General features: G+C 34.7%; 1 pseudogene; it reads left to right on the top strand.

Moving 5' to 3' along the window:
* The first annotated feature begins 9,114 nt into the window (after positions 1 to 9,114).
* Positions 9,115 to 10,597, top strand: LOC105075995 (elongation factor 1-alpha 1 pseudogene; annotated as a pseudogene).
* Positions 10,598 to 16,535: the final 5,938 nt, after the last annotated feature.

Raw genomic sequence — 16,535 nt, 5'->3', positions numbered from 1 at the left:
GTACAAGAGTTCTAATTTCTCCATATCCTTGTCAACACTTGTTATTCTCTGTTTATTTTAATAAAACACATCCTAATTCATGTGAAGTGTTATCTCATTGTGGTATTGATTCGCATGTCCCTAATAATTAATGATAGTGATAATATTTTCATGTGCTTGTTGGTCATCTGTCTGCCTTCTTTGGAGAAACATCCATGAAAGTCTGTTGCCCATGGTTAATTGGGTTGTTTGGGTTTGATTGCTTTTTTTTTTTTTTTTTTTTTTTTTGGGGTTGAGTTGTAGTAGTACTTAATTTTTTTGGATATTGATCCCTTATAAGACAGTTACTTTGCAGATATTTTCTCCTATTCCTTGAGTTCTTTTTCATCCTCTTAATGATGTCCTTTGATGTACAAAAGGATTTTTTAAAATTTTGTCAAAACAAATTAATCCATTTTAAAAAATTACTCATGCATTTGATATAATCATTTTCAAATCCAACATAATGAAGCTTTATCCTATGTTTTCTCCTAAGTGTTTTACAGTTTCAGCTTTCACATTTAGGTCTTTCATTCATTGTGAGTTAATTTTAGTATATGGTGTAAGGTAAGGGTCTAAATTCATGCTTTTGTGTACGAATATCCAACTTTCCTAGCACCATTTATTGAAAACACTGTCCTTTATCCATTGAAAGGTTTTGGCGCCCTTGTTCAGAATCATTTGACTCTATATCTGAAGGTTTGTTTCTTGGTTCTCTCGTCTACTCTATCGGTCTTAATGTCTTTGTTTTAGTACCACACCGTTTTGATTAGTATAGCTTTTGTAGTAAGATTTGAAGTCAGAAAGTGTGAGACGTCTAACTTTGTTCTTTTTCAAGATATTATGTGGCATCTCAAGATCCCTTGATATTCTATATGAATTTAAGGATGTATTTTTCTATTTCTGAAAAATTGTCATTTGAACTGTGACAGGGACTGCACTGAAGCGATAGATTGCATTGGGTATTATTGACATCCTAAAAATACCGTCTTTCAACCATGAACTTGGGGTTTATTTCCATTTTTTGTGTGTCTTAATTTCCTCCAGCAATGTTTTATAATTTCCAGTGTACAAGTTTTTCACCCCATTCGTTGTTTGTTCCTAAGTATTTTATTCTTTTTTAAAAGTTATTGCAAATTAAATTGTTTCCTCAGTTTCCTTTTCAGACTTTTCACTTTGTATAGTTATAGGAATGCCACTGACTCTTGTGTGTTGATTTTATATCCTACAGCTTTGCTGAATCTGTCTGTTAGTTTTAACCACTCTTCTTGTGAATCTTTAGGATATTCTACTTGTCACCTGTAACCAGAGACAGTTTTACTTCTTCCTTTCCAACTTGTGTATCTTTATTCCTTTTTCTGTCTAACTGTTCTGGCTGGAATTTCTAATACAGTGTTAAATAAATGGGGCAAACGCAGGTATCCGTATCTTGTTCCTAAACCTAGAAGAAAAACTTCCTTTCTCACCCTGTTGTGTATATGACAGTGTGTGTGTGCTTTCGCTCTGTGGCCTTTGTGATGGTCAGGTGCTATGCTTATGTGGACAATTTCTTGAGAGTTTTTTTTTTTTAATCATGAAAGTTTGTTGAATTTTATCAAATGCTTTTTCTACATCAGTGGAGATGATCATGCTTTCTATTTTTTCTTTAGTTTGTTAATGTGATATATATGTTGATTGTTGATTGATTTTTTAAAAAACTCTATTTTTTAAGATTTTTTTTTTTAGAATAGTTTTGGGTTCACAGCAAAATTGAGGGGAAAACACAGAGATTTCCTAGGTAGTCTCTGCCCTTACACATACTCTTCCGTTATCAACATCCCTCACCAGAGTGGCACACTTGTTATGGCCGATGAACCTACACTGACATGTCATAATCACCCAAAATCCATAGTTTACATTTCGGTTCACTCTTGGTGCTGTTCATTCTGTTGGTTTAAGCAAATCTATAACAGTATGTACCCTTCATTATGGTGTCATATAGAGTATTTTCACTGCCCTAAAGATCCTTCATGCTCTGCCTGTTTGTCTCTTCCCCCCAAGCCCTACCAACCCCTGGCAACCACTGAACTTGTTGCTGTCTTCAAGTTTTGCTCTTTCCAGAATGTCATATAGTTGAAATCATACAGTATGTAGCCTTTTCAGATGGGCTCCTTTCAGTTAGTAATATGCAGTTAAGATTATTCCATGTCTTCATGCACCCCAGTGTTCATAGCAGCACTATTTACAATAGCCAAGACATGGAAACAGCCTAAATGTCCATCAACAGGTGACTGGATAAAGAAGATGTGGTATATTTATACAATGGAATACTACTCAGCCATAAAAGCTGACAACATAACGCCATTTGCAGCAACATGGATATTCCTGGAGAATGTCATTCTAAGTGAAGTAAGCCAGAAAGAGAAAGAAAAATACCATATGAGATCGCTCATATGTGGAATCTAAAAACAAACAAACAAAACAACAACAAAAAACAAACAAAGCATAAATACAAAACAGAAATAGACTCACAGACATAGAATACAAACTTGTGGTTGCCAAGGGGGCAGGGGGAGGGAAGAGATAGACTGGGATTTCAAAATGTAGAATAGATAAACAAGATTATACTGTAGAGCACAGGGAAATATATACAAGATCTTATGGTAGCTCACAGAGAAAAAAATGTGACAATGAATATATATATGTTCATGTATAACTGAAAAATTATGCTCTACACTGGAATTTGACACAACATTGTAAAATGATTATAAATCAATAAAAAATATTAAAAAAAATAAATTCTCACTTCTAAAAGGAAAAAAAAGATTATTCCATGTCCTTTCACAGCTTGATAGCTCAGTGTTTTTAGTGCTGAATAATATTTCATTATATGGATGTAACACAATTTATTTATCCACTCACCTACTGCAAGACATCTTGATTGCTTTGCGGTTTTGACACTTATATATAAAACTACATAAACATCCATGTGCAAACTTTTGTGTGCACATAATTTTCAAATCTTTTGGATAAATGCCAAAGAGCATAAATACTGGATCATATGTTGAGAGTATATTTAGCTTTGTAAGAAGGCATCAAACTGTCACCCAAAGTGGCTGTACCATTTTGCATTCCCACCAGCCACGAAAGAACGTTCCTGTTGTCACATATCCTTGCCAGCATTTGATGTTTTCCGTGTTCTAAATTTTAGTCATTTTAATAGTTATGAAGTAGTATCTCATTGTTGCTTTAATTTCCATTTCCCTGGTGACATAAGATGTGCAGCACATTTTCATATGCATATTTCACATGCTTATGCCATCACTGTATCTTTGGTAAGATTTCTATTAAGGTCTTTGGCCCATTTTAAATTGGGTTGTTTGTATTCTATTGGTGAGTTTTCAGAGTTCACTGTATGTTTTGTATAAGAGTACTTTATCAGATGTGTCTTTTGCAAATATTTCCTCCAAATCTATAGCCTGTCTTCTTGTTCTCCTGACGTTGTCTTTTGTAGAACAGAAGTTTTTAATTTTAATGAATCCACCTTACCAATGATTTCTTTCATGAATCATTACTTTGGTATTGGATCTGAAAGGTCATCATCATACTTGAGGCCATCTACGTTGTTTTTCCTCATGTTATCTTCTAGGAGTTTTGTAATTTTGCATTTTACATTTCGGTCTGTGATCTATGCTGAGTTAATTTTTGAAAAGGGTATAAGGTGTGTGCCTAGATTAATTTTACTGCATGTGGATGTACAATTGTTCCAGCACCATTTGTTGAAGACATTGATTCATTTTTATCCCACTTGAGCATAGTATGTAATTCTTCTAATATGCTGTTAGATTATGTTTGCTAGTACTTTGTTGAGGATTTTCTTGTATCAGTATTCACAAGGCATACTGATGTTCAGCTTCCTTTTCTCCTAGTGTCTTGTTCACGTTTGGTGTAGGGTGGTGCTAGCTCATAAAATACATTTGGAAACGTTCTCCACATTCAAGCTTCTGGGACAGAGCTTAAAGAGACAGAAAGACTGAAAGTACCGTGATGATATGCTAGATGGGATCCTAGAACAGGAAAAAAACACTCAAAATAAGCACTAAGGAAATCGAATAAAGTATGAACTTTAGTTAGTAGTCATGCACAGATACTGATCAATTAGTTGTAACAAAGATATTATACTAATGCAAGGTGTTAACAGTGGGGAAGAGGGGGTGGGGAGCTATCTGTACTACTCTCTCAACTTTTATGTGTACCTAAACTATTTTAAAATTAAAAATGTACTTTAAAATATGTACCTTGAAACAATAAGGCAGAAGATGAAATGTGTTGGATCGACTAACTGGCCCTCTTTTCACAAGACTGTTTCAGTTTTAACACTGAGAATTCTTCCTCCTGGTAAACTCTTTAAGCCTCAAGTAACCCGTTTTAATTGTTCACCTTAAATGTGACTAAGTGATATCTGAGGTAGCTAGGCCCCTGCGGGCTTTTCATCCCCAAACTTGAATGTATTCATGATTTTCATGTATGATCTTTTGGCACTTGTAAGTCTTTACACATTAAGGGTTGCTAGACTTTTTTTTAATCATAAAATATTTTTATATAATTATCCCATGGCCCATGACAACAACTCCGCCACACTGTCTACCTCATTTAAGCTCACCTAATCCAGGCAAAAGTTTTAAGTACATTTGCAGAGAAAAGAGTTAGAGACTTATCACTGATAACATATTTTTAAGAATCTATTGTCGGCCACTGCTGTCTTCTGAATCTGCCCAGGGTGGTTGTTTCATTAAGGACTGCAAAACACATCAACTGTTGGCAGTATGTTTATGTCTATGGACAATAGGAGAAAAACAAAAACACTCCTTTAGTTTGTATTTTATAGCTTTAAATTATTCTTGCTTATAACCCAGCACTTCTTAATGTGAATATTTATTGAATCATTTATTTTATAGATAAAATGAATGAAGTCTCATTTAGCTCTGAAAGCAGCAAATGATTATGAGTTATTTACTTGTGTCACTGCCCTAGGTATTCTACTATATTCATGTGTTTAAGCAAATTAAGGACTTTGTTTCTCTGTTGTCAAAATACTTTTCAGACTTTGTGTATATGTGTGTGTGTATTTCATTAGCATTCAAAAAACTAGCAGCTAGGTGCGCTCGGTGAGCTTAATCAGCAATTACTTAGCTACTGCTTAGTTTTCTAATTTTGAACCTAACAATGAACCTGGGTTTCAGTAATTACTTTTAGTTTACATCAGTCTTTTTTCCCCAATCTTGTCTGCACAATTGAATCACATGGCTATCTTTCAAAAATTTCAGACCAGGACAAACTTAGATGAAATATATCTCATTCTCTTGGAGTGTAGCAGAGAGATCAATATTTTTTGAAGGTCCGCAGACGACTCTAGTGTGCAAGTAAGTTTGAAAACCACTGAGTTACATTCTAAAAAAAATTTTTTTTTTTTTTTTACTTTTTAGGACAATTTATATAGTTCCAAATATGTATAGAAAAACTCTGTGGAAAACAGGCTAATACTCTTATAAAAATTGTATTAACAGCCAGAAATATCTTAACATGATTAGCCTCCAATACATTTATCATCTTATTTATTATCAAATGTTAGACTATCTATTCCATACTACAGAAGGCTTTCTGTTCCAAAGTGGAAAATTCATTATATTCTTAATGAAAAATTATGTCCTCTCTACATTCTTATTTTTCTCTTTTGTAATCAGAATTGTGTAGGTACCAATAAGGCAATTGTTTCTTTTTTTTTTCTCCCCACTTCTTCCTTTTTTTTTTTTTAACATTTTTTATTGATTTATAATCATTTTACAATGTTGTGTCAAATTCCAGTGTTCATCACAATTTTTCAGTCATACGTGGACATACAAACACTCATTGTCACATTTTTTTCTCTGTGAGCTACCATAAGGGCAATTGTTTCTTAAAACAAGCTCTTACAAGTTAAGGAATGATCTATTTAACTACTCTTGATCTTTGCATTATCTCAGAGTTTAGAAACTATACCAGAGAAACAGCTATGAAATGATAGTATACAATTTTGTGTTCTCCATTGAGGGAACCTGTTAGTTACAGGAAAAGGAATTAACCATTGTGTCATTTAGAAGTTTTTACAATCAAAAGTTTTATTCCTGGAGGAACTACAAGACAATCAAATGAAATGCTAACAACAAATTAAATGCTTTATAGGTCAGTCATCCCATTAGGTCTCTTTAGGGAAGCTGTTCTCATACAAAGCAGGCCATAACCTACCTGCATAATGATTCTATCTTAACTGTGCCTTCTGCTCTTTTATGGCATGTTATTTATCCTGATGCATGGCTGATATAGAAGAGATGTAAAGGACGTAAAAGCTTCCATTTTATGGCAGATAAAATTTATGGAATCTAAGCACAGTAAACTAAACATATTAAATCTGACAGTGAGTCTTTAAAAACCATAGCTGTGATTTGATATAAAATATATTAAAACTATGCCTTCACAGGCAAAGAAAAGGAGAGGGCTGAAGTAATAATATAGGTAATTTAAGTAATAATATAGGTAATTTGGACCAAAAAGATAAATAAAAACCTTTCTTATGGAAGAAATTAACACTTGGTTGTCTGATTTTTCAACACTGTTCGTCTACACAGTCCGAATGAACTTTGAATTGTTCAACCCATCAGTCTACTTTGCTAACGTGCACAAAAGCAAATGCAACATTTATAGATTTATCAAATGTTTTGGTCATGCAACTATAGCATATTCTCTGGTGAAAAGAAAATATGCATATTACTTTTACTTACATAATTGGTCTCTCCTGTTAAATTTATTCTGAAATGAGGTAAGAAATAACTGTTATAATAACTAGGTATATACCCTGTGCCCATCTGAACAGATTTCACTTATCTTTGTACCTCTTTTCTCATTTCCTAAATGATATGAGAAGTGTTGATCAGAAGACAGAATAATCAAAATGTACATCTGTTTTATTGATTCCCACAAACTTTACATATACCTTATAAAGGAAATTCTATTAATGCAGATACATTTTGCTTTGTATTTCAGGTTTTGCTCATATTTTTAACTGAAGTATAGTCAGTTACAATGCATCCATTTCTGGTGTACAGCATAAATGTCCCAGTCATGCATATATATATATATATATATATATATATATATATATATATATATACACACACACACATATATTCATTTCCATATTCTTTTTCATTAAAGGCTATTACAAAATATTGAATATAGTTCCCTGTGCTATACAGAAGGAATTTGGTTTTAGCTTTTACTAATTTAATAGAACTTTATAAAATTATCTGGTCCAATGTCATTTTTGCTATAAATTCCATTATTAGTTTTGCTAATGAGTCAGTGATTCTTTAAACCAAACAGATAGACTTCAGCATAAATATTTCAAGATTTTTTTACCTGTGTAGAGCTAAGATGTACAACTTGAGGATTTAATATACAAATATTGTGAAACGATCAAGCTAATTAACATATTTCTCACCTCACATAGTTATCTTTCTGTGTCTGTGGTGAGAATGCTTAGAATCTACCCTTTTGGCAAATTTCAATTATATAGCAGAGTATTATTATCTATAGTCACCATGCTGTACATTAACTCTCCAGACTTATTCCTCTTCTGTAACTGAAAACCCCTTAACCAAAATCTCCCCATCTATTTCTCCCCCCAGCCCCTGGTAATAATCATTCTGCTTTCTACGTCTACGAGTTTCACAGTTTTAGACTCCACTTATAAGTGCATATACACAGTATTTGTTTTTCTCTGACTTATTTCACTATGTCTCTCAGGTCCATATACGCTGTTGTGAAAGCAGAATTTTCTTCCTTTTTAAGGCTGTATAGTAGTCCACTACTATATGTATATACTACATATAGTGGTATGCATGTATATACCATGTTTTCTTTATTCATTCACCTGTCAGTGGACATTGAGCTTGTTCCCATACCTAATGTGAAAAGTGATACAATAAACATAAGAATACAGGTATCTCTTTGAGATATTGATTTCAATTCCTTTGGAAAAATAGCCAGGAATGGGAATCCTGGGTCATAAAGTAGGGTTTTTTTTTTTTTAATTTTTGAGAAAATTCTATACTGTTTTACAAAATGGATGCACCAATTTATAGTTCCACCAAAAGTATGTAAGTGTTTCCTTTTCTCTAAGTCCTTACCAGCGTTTGTTATATTTTGTGGAGGTTTTTGTAAACAATAGCCATTCTAATAGGTGTGAGATAATGTCGAACTGTAATTTTGATTTGCATTTCCTTGATGATTAGTGCTGTTGAGCAATTTTTAATAAACCTTTTGGCCCTACGCCTATCTTCTTTTGTGAAATATCTATTCAGGTCGCCCATTTTAAAATCAGTATTTGGTGGTGGTTATTGTTGAGTTTTACAAATTTCTCATATATTTTAGATATTAACACCTTCAGGTATTTAATATACAAATATTTCTTGCATTCCATAGATTATCTTTTCATTTTTAAAATATTTCCTTGACTGTTCAGAAGATTTTAGTTTGATGTAGCCCCACTTGGTTATTTTTACTTTATTGCCTGTTCTTTTGATGTCACATCCAAAAAACTCATTGCAAAGACCAAAGTCAAGGAAATTTTTTGCTATATTTTTTTCTAGGAGTTTTATGGTTTCAGTCATTAAACACTGAAGTCTTTAATCATTCTGAGTTGATTTTTGTGTATGGTGTAAGATAAGGCAAGAGTTCAAAGACTTTTAAAAAAAATTTTTGCATGTGGATACCAGTTTTCCCAAGGACCATTTTTTGAAGAGATGATCTTTTCTCTATTATGCACCCTTGGTGCACTTGTTAAAGATTCGCTGACCAAACTTTTTTGCAACAGGTTTGCCACCAGGACACAGGTGTCATGAAAACCACCACTAAATCTAAGCCAAACTGGGAAAGGAGAGGACTCACATCAATATCGTGGTCATCGGACATGTAGACTCGGGCAAGTCTACCACCACTGGCCATCTGATCTACAGATGTGGTGGCATCAACAAGAGAACCATCGAAAAGTTCAAGAAGGAGGCTGCCGAGGTGGGAAAGGGCTCCTTCAAGTATGCCTGGGTCTTGGACAAACTGAAGGCAGAACGTGAGCGCGGTATCACCATTGATACCTCCCTGTGGAAATTCGAGACCAGCAAGTACTACATGACCATCAGTGATGCCCCAGGACACAGAGACTTTATCAAAAACATGATTGCAGGCACATCTCAGGCTGACTGTGCTGCCTGATTGTGGCTGCTGGTGTTGGTGACTTTGAAGCAGGGATCTCCAAGAATGGGCAGCCCCCGAGCATGCCCTTCTGGCTCACACTCTGGGTGTGAAACAGCCAATCGTTGGTGTTAACAAAACGGATTCCACTGAGCCACCCTACAGCCAGAAGAGAGATGAGGAAATTGTTAAGGAAGTCAGCACCTACATTAAGAAAATTGGCTACAACCCTGACACCATAGCATTTGTGCCAATTTCTGGTTGGAATGGTGACAACATGCTGGAGCCAAGTGCTAACATGCCTTGGTTCAAGGGATGGAAAGTCACCTGTAAAGATGGCAATGCCAGTAGAACCATGCTGCTTGAGGCTCTGGATTGCATCCTGCCACCAACTCGGCCAACTGACAAGCCCTCACGTCTGCCCCTCCAAGACGTCTACAAGAGTGGTGGTGTTGGTACTGTCCCTGTGGGTCGAGTGGAGACTGGTGGTCTCAAACCTGGCATGGTGGTCACCTTTGCTCCAGTCAGTGTTACAACTGAAGTCAAGTCCGTTGAGATGCACCATGAAGCTGTGAGTGAAGCCCTCCCTGGGGACAACGTGGGCTTCAACATCAAGAACGTGTCTGTCAAGGATGTTCGTCGTGGCAACGTGGCTGGTGACAGCAAAAATGATCCACCGATGGAAGCAGCTGGCTTCACAGCTCAGGTGATTATCTTGAACCATCCAGGCCAGATCAGTGCTGGATACGCACCTGTGCTGGATTGTCACACACCTCACATTGCTTGCAAGTTTGCTGAACTGAAGGAGAAGATTGACTGTCATTCTGGGAAAAAGCTGGAAGGTGGCCCCAAGTTCTTGAGATCTGGTGAGGCTGCCATTGTTGACATGGTTCCTGGCAAGCCCATGTGTGTTGAGAGCTTCTCTGACTATCCTCCTCTGGGCCGTTTTGCTGTCCGTGACATGAGACAGACGGTTGCTGTGGGTGTCACCAAGGCAGTGGACAAGAAGGCAGCTGGAGCTGGCAAGGTCACCAAGTCCGCCCAGAAAGCTCAGAAGGCTAAATGAGTATTATCCCCAATACCTGCCACTCCAGTCTTAATCAGTGGTGGGAGAACGGTCTCAGAACTGTTTGTCTCAATTGGCCATTTAAGTTTAATAGTTAAAGACTGGTTAATGATAACAGTGCATCGTAAAACCTTCAGAAGGAAAGGAGAATGTTTTGGGGACCACTTGTTTCTTCTGTGTGTGCGGCAGTTTTAAGTTATTAGTTTTTTAAATCAGTACTTTTTAATGGAAACAACTTGACCAAAAATCTATCACAGAATTTTGAGATCCATTAAAATAAAGTTTAATGAGAAAAAATAAAGATTAGTTGACCATATCTGTGTGAGATTTTTTTCTTGACTATTTTTTTCCTTTGGTCTATGTGTGTGTGTTTATACCAGTACTAAGCTGTTTTGATTACTATAATTATTACCATGTAATATTATTTGAAGTAAGGAAGTTTGCTATCTCCAGCTTTTGTCTTCTTTCTTAAGATTGCATTGGCTATTTAGAGTCACTTGTGATTTCATTTAAAATTTAGGATTTTTTTTCCGATTTCTATGAAAAATGCCATTAGAATTTTGATAAGGGTGCATTAAATCTGTAGATGGCTTTGGGTAGTATAGACATTTTCACAATAATAATTTGTCCAATTCATCATCATGAATATATTTCTATTTTCTTGTAAATTCTTCAGTTTCTCTCATCAATGTCTTATAGTTTTCAGTGTACAGATTGTTTACCTTCTTGATTGAATTTATTTCTGTTTTATTGTTTCTGATGTTACTGTAAATGAGATTTCTTTTTATAATGGTTTATTGTTAGTGCACAGAAAAACAACTGAATTTTATACATTGATATAGTTAGTATTCTTCAACATTACTGAATTTGTTGATCAGTTCTAATAGCTTAATAGTAGATTTTTTTTAGGGAATTCAACATATATAATCAGTCATCTGCAAACAGAGACAATTTTACTTCTTACATTATAATTTGTATGCCTTTTAAAAAATTGCCTAAATTTCTCTGGCTGGGACTTCTGGTACTATTTTGAATAGAAATGTCAGGAGTAAGGATCTTTGTCCTGTTCCTAATCTTAGATGACGAGCTTTGTTGGGTAAAGTAGTCCTTGTTAGTAAGTTTTTTTTTTCTCTTTTAACACTTTGAGTATATCATCCCATTATCTTCTGATATGCAAGGTTTGGGATGAGAAATTCATTTATTAGTCTTAATATACCCTTTTATGGATATACCCTTTTATGTGACAAGTTGCTTTTCTCTTGTTGCGCAAAATTCTCCGTCTTTAATTTTCTTTGTCTTTAACTTTTGACATGTGATGTATCTGAAAAATTTTTGATGTACAGTCTATTTGGGGTTCTTTGGGCACAATGGATTTGGATGGTCATTTCCTTCCCCAGATCTGGGTAGTTTTCTGTTATTATTTCTTTAAATAATTTCTCTGACCCTGTCTATTTCTCTTAGACAAAGGTGCAGCATTTTGATTTTTAATGAATTTTCTAACCTTGCTTTTTGTTAGTAATTGAAAAGTAACTGGAGTATCTATTGACTTTCCTTTTTAGCTTTATTTAGGCTTTTTTTTTTCCCCCTTAGGGAATTCTATTAAATGCATGTAAGTTAAAATCTCTAACTGTTCTGGTGGACCCTGACGAAGAGTTTTGGAGAGAACAACAAAAGTCTTAGGTATGTACAGAATGCAATATTACATCTTCTCGTGTGCCCATTGTTTTGTTCATTTTGCTTAACTGAAGTTAGTGGGGTTTTGATACTTCAACTGACATTAACTGTCTTGAAATATCATGTATGTGAAACTTTTGAAAATTGTAAAGCACTATACAATTTAAAGAATCTTTCATTCAATAAAAAAGTTTTAAAAAATAAAGTACTGAAATTCTAATTAGTTTTGAATGGTCTGAAAGGTTCTTCAATGTGGGTGGAGCTTATCTGGGTATTTTCAGGTAAGCCCAAATACAAGCAAATTGTCACATATTTATTACTACTTAATTTATTAAATTAAAAATTGGTTGAGCCTACAATATAATTGTTTTCTTTTCTCTGCTGTTTACAGTAATATAATGCCCTGAGCTTATTTATTTGGTCAAGGGCTAAATGATTTAACAGGCTTGGGATATCAATCTTAGATTATGTAACCCTAAACAATAAATAATCTTGGAGAAATATTCTTGGGATATCAAACCTATGGAGAATAATTTTGTCCTGTTTTAAGAATGTTAAACATAATGCAGTGTTTTATGTAACAGTGAAATCTAATCCCGTATCTCCCGAACCCTAATTAAGAAGTTTTGAACAAGTAACTTTTTCTATGTGCCTTGGTTCCTCCATTAGTAAAAAGAATAACATAATAACATCTAGCTTATTGGCCCGACATGAAGGTTATAGAATATAATATACGCAAATTTTGTATCATAGAACTTAGCAAAGAGTCAAATTTCAATTATATTAAATATTATTAGTCTAAACCATTATAATGATTTGTTAAGAGATTAATAAATGAATGCTGAACCACTGTGATAGTAGCAACTTTTCTCCTTTTTCTGTAGGAGGTATCCTTAATATTCTAGGATAGTGTTTTTCTACATAACTGTACATAAGAATCACCTGGGGAGAGTAAACATACTCCTTAGACCATTCCTTGAGATATTCTGATACAATTCATCTGGGGATGAGGCAAGATCTTCAGAATTGTTTAAAATTCCCCAGATAATTGCAATGTGCAGTCAAGATTCAGAACCACTCCTGTAAAGAATCAGAAACCCCATATGTTAAGGACAGTCTGCTTATATAAATCATTGATCATGAGAGTTTAAATGCAGTTTTTTGGATGAAATGGACAATCTCAACGGCACATTCATGTAACAGAGTGGACATCTCACAGTAACAGATTTAGCATTGTGATTTCATCTGCTTACGTTCAACTCTAAAAGCTCTAGAAGGCATATTAATAAGTCCTAATACTGGGGCATTAATTTAATGAACTGAAAGAGGAGACTTGCATTCAGAACTGAGACGGTAATTGAGCCTAGCAAACAGCACAGTATCTACATGGCAGTAAGCATTATTTTTCTCAACTTGTGATCCTATAACACTCAGGAAGATAGATAATTACACACACACACACACACACACACACACACACACACACACACACACACACATTTTATATTTTATATAGTGGGGACAGCTATTTCTCTGCCCTGGTTTCAGCAGAAATGTGTAACTCATTCTTTCAATTTTAGAATATGATACTGTATTTTTAAATAAGCAAGAGATCACTTAAACCCTTTCCTCAAAGTAAAGAACAGTCTCTCTCTAAAGATAAATGTTTAAACATTGCTGGCAACTCTCAAATAGAAATTTGTTCCAACTTCTGGCCATTAATTTCTTAAACCCTTAGGGGTCCAGTCTCCATTACAACATTTCCCTTGAAAGAATATTTTTGGTTTTTTGAAAGTGTGATTTCCCTAAACAGTCATTTCACAGAGGATGTCCCTGTGGGCCCAAGCATGGGAAGGCAGCTTTTTCAGTGAGTTTTTCTATTACACACACATTATACTGGTGAGCATGCTATTCCATTTTGTCTTGAATTTTAAAGGAAAACATTACCCTCACCTTTTATATTATTAGATGACTAGTTATTTTCAATCAGTTAGCTATTTTTTTAACTTAACAGACTGTTCCAAATTTCACATGAAGACTCATTAATGCAAACAACACAATATCTCCATGAGATATTGCAGCTCATGAAATCACATTAACTATAAAATTAAAACTTATACCTATTATGGTAAATGCAAGTTTTAGTGGTGGCAAAACCAGTAACCAGTTCTTTCCCTTCAGAGTAGTTTAGTTTGGCTACATATTGAGAAGAAATATGAAACTATTTAGTTCCTTTACTTATTTCAAAGAAGATATCAGTGTTCTCCCTCAAAAAAAGATAATTACTCTTGGTTGAGTATTAGACACGTGCAAGTAATTCTACATGCTGATTATATTGACTATTTGGAGACACAGAAAGCTAAATGAAATGGTCAGTGTGACCAGCGTGTAGCAGGTGAAACTCTCAACTCCCTGGGGGTGAGAAAACGAACAATTTTATCCCACATAACCTGAATATTTCACACAGCGGACAAGTCTCAGAGCACTTACCTAGATGTGAATCACTTATACTGAGAAATTCACACACTGAGAAGTATTTCTTCCACTACACCTGTGCGACACTGTAACTTTTCTGTTTTCAGTGGAATAATCTTGTTCACAGAAGATCAAGTGATCAAGGGATCACTCACTATCAGTCTTTTAAATATCAGCTTTCAAAGGCAAGGATTTTGTGTATACTAAATATAGAGACTAGCAGTTTCAAATGGTTTCCAGGTAGGTTGTCCATATTAGCAATGTTTTTTGTTAATTGCAGCTGCAATACACTTTATGTTTTATTTCGATTCTGCTGCTATCTTAGGTTACACTTTGGGTCCAGTATATATCTTAGAATTATCCCCCTCACAATGTGGCCAAAATTAAAATGCAAGAGTCTCAGAATCAGAGGATAACACTCAGGGGAAAAATGTTTATTCTTTTTCCTCACAAGTAGTCTTTAAGTGTTTATTAAACCATGTTTTAGTTTGGCTTATCACTAATCAAAATTCTGTGTCTCCTACAAGAGGCACTGGTTCTTTTCTCATCTTCTTCTTGTGTTTTCTTTCAGTCTTTTACTCAAGCTTGGTTCTAATAATTAAACCAGGATTATACACTTAATTGTGACTATCTCTGGAGAAAATATCATTAATTTCTTATAATTCCTACAGAAAATGGTCATAGGTTGTTCCTTTCCAAACAGACTTACTGATAATAGCTTATTGAAGGAAACTGAATCAGAGAGCATTAAGATCCTTAATAGTGTTTACAAACTTATAGGAAACTTTTTTTTCTGCTACAACCTCACCCACCAGGATTGGTAACATTTAGCTTGAAGTTACATCAATTGTTCTTAGTCCACACCTGACAGAACAACTTATAATTCAATCTATCTGTACTTGTTCACTTTCCAACTACTAAGAACTGTAAAAAGGGTCAGTAACCTCAGCTGAATACTTTCACTGAAATCATCTGCAACTGTGAGCTGTTTTATGATCCTGCTATGGAGTAGCCTCTAAAATCTATGAAAGTTTCAAAGGCAAAGAAGGAGTTGGGATTGATTTTCCTCAGGTCATTCAAATGTCTCCTCTATATTAAAATCATAGTTCTGATCTATTATCCCAAGTTATGTCGGTTAAGGATTTTTAAATCCTATGTATTTATTCACAAATTACTTGTAGTACATGTTCAACCTTAAAAAATGTCTCGTAAATGCATGGTGGGTTTCTTTCTCTCTCCATCTCTTCTCCCCCTCTTTTTCTTCTTTCCTCCCTTTCTTCTTTCTTCCCTCTTTCTATTTCTCCCTCCTTTCCAAATTATTTTTTAATTAGTGGAATGGGATATATTTAAAGGTGATCTATTCTGGTCCTTTCTTTCTAATACACAATTAAAAATAAAGTTGCCTATTTTTACAAAAATACTGAATGCAATTTTGAATACGATTCTATTGAATATAAAGATCAGTTTAACAAGAGTTTATGTCTTAACTATATTGAGTTTTCCAATGCACGAATAAGTAATATATCGTTACCTAGATCCTCTTTAATTGTTCTCATCAGTATTTTCCCATATTTTTGAAAACTTTGTATTTTCATAGCAGGGTTAGGGTTACTAAAAAAATTGAGAATACACAGAGATTTCACATATACCCCCTGCACCCGCACATTCATAGCTTCCATTATCAACAGCACTCATCAAGGTGATATTTCAAGATGTTGACATAGGGGAAATCAACCTCCACTCTGCCACAAAGGTCAACAACTGGACAGCGATCCACAAACTACAACAGCTCTGTGGAAGGTCCAGTGTTCACTTAACAAACTTTAACAACTCAGTGGTACAATAACAACGACAACAAAAAAATAACAGTACAAGAAGAGAAGGAAGACAATTTCATTTTACCTGCACTATCCCACTCCCCAACTGAGGCACTGCAAGAAAGTCACACTTTTGTGTCACCCAACCGAGACTGGCAAAGCTGAGACATAGAGATAACTAGGAACAAAGAGGAAAATGACGGACTATCAATAACAGCCAT

The sequence above is a fragment of the Camelus bactrianus genome, chromosome 15 (genome assembly GCF_048773025.1).
Source record: "Camelus bactrianus isolate YW-2024 breed Bactrian camel chromosome 15, ASM4877302v1, whole genome shotgun sequence".
NCBI lineage: Eukaryota > Metazoa > Chordata > Mammalia > Artiodactyla > Camelidae > Camelus > Camelus bactrianus.
This window is presented reverse-complemented; position numbering and strand designations above follow the sequence as displayed.